At 33.5% G+C, this 1,322-nt stretch overlaps 1 long non-coding RNA gene across 2 annotated transcripts in view; it reads left to right on the top strand.

Moving 5' to 3' along the window:
* The window catches only part of LOC102006143, a 19,729-nt gene that overhangs the window by 8,828 nt on the left and 9,579 nt on the right, over positions 1-1,322 (top strand). The window lies entirely within an intron of this gene.

Raw genomic sequence — 1,322 nt, 5'->3', positions numbered from 1 at the left:
CTGACTGTGTTTTTTATTTATATTTTCCTGATTTTAGTGTGGTTAAGCATTTTTCCATATGCCTGTTGGCTATGTGCATGTCTTCTTTTGAGACTATTTAGGTCTATTAATCAATGTAATCACATCATTTGTTTTTTTGTTATTGGGTGTTATTTATCTTGTCCACATATTAATCCTGTGGCTAATAACTTACATGACAGTGTATAAATTATTTCTCACATTCAATAGATTCTCTTCAACCTGTTAACTCTTTCTTTTGCTGGGCAGAAGAGTTTATTTTGATACTATCTCATGTGTATATCTTTGCTTTTGTTGCCTATATTCTTGAAGTCTTACTAAAAAAAAAATCCTTGCCTGTTCCAATGTCCTGAAGGTTTTCACCCGTGTTTCTTTGTAGTAGTTTCACAGTTTCAGGTCTTCTGTACACTTGATATGTTTTGAGGGATTTTTTTTCTATGTGATGAGAGACAGGGTCTACTTGCGTTCTGCTACGCTGTATCTCCGTTCTCAGCACCGTGTATTAAAGAGACCGCCCTTCCCCTGGAGTGTGTTCTTAGTGATCACTTGGCAGTAGATGTGTTAGTTCACTTCTAGGCTTTCTAGGTTGTCTCAAGTTTCTTGCTTCTTCCTTTTGCTCATATTTATTTTAGCTATTCTGGGCTTTTTATGGCTCCATACAAATTTTAGAGTTTTTCATTCTGTGGGGAACATTATTGGAATTTTAATAGGGATTGCATTGCATTACTAGATCATTTTTAATAATATGAACATTGTAACAAATTTAATTCTTCCAATCCACAAACGTGGATGCCTTTCCATTTTGGGGGCCCTTTTCAATTTCAATGTTTTATAGTTTTCATTGTAGAGATCTTTTATGTCTTTGGTTAAATGTACTCCTAGGTTTTGTTTGTTTGTTTGTTTGTATAAGTATTGTAAATGGGATTGCTTTCTTGGTTTCTTTTTTCAGATAATTCAGTATGTGTGGAATTCTTCATCTTTTAATTGGAGAATTTAATCCTTTTATACTTAAGATAATTATCAAGTGGCAAGGTCTCACTACTGCCATTTCATTACCTGTGTTCTAGTTTTATTGTCGTTCCTTTCTTTTTCTCCCTTCCAGTCTTCCTTTGTGGTTAAGTGATTCGATCTAGTAGTGTGCTTGGATTCCTTATTTATTATTATGGACTATTTGAACATTTTGTTTTGTGTCACTATGATGCCTACAAAACCATCCTTTATTTTAACAATGTTTTGAAATGATAAAAACTTAATGTTGCTCGTAAAGATAGAAAAAGAAACAAACAACAACAAAAGAGCCAGCC

This window comes from Chinchilla lanigera, unplaced genomic scaffold (genome assembly GCF_000276665.1).
Source record: "Chinchilla lanigera isolate Chin_1 unplaced genomic scaffold, ChiLan1.0 scaffold00092, whole genome shotgun sequence".
In the NCBI taxonomy this organism is placed as follows: Eukaryota; Metazoa; Chordata; class Mammalia; order Rodentia; family Chinchillidae; genus Chinchilla; species Chinchilla lanigera.
The sequence above is the reverse complement of the archived record's forward strand: the minus strand, read 5'-3'. Positions and strand labels throughout refer to the sequence as shown.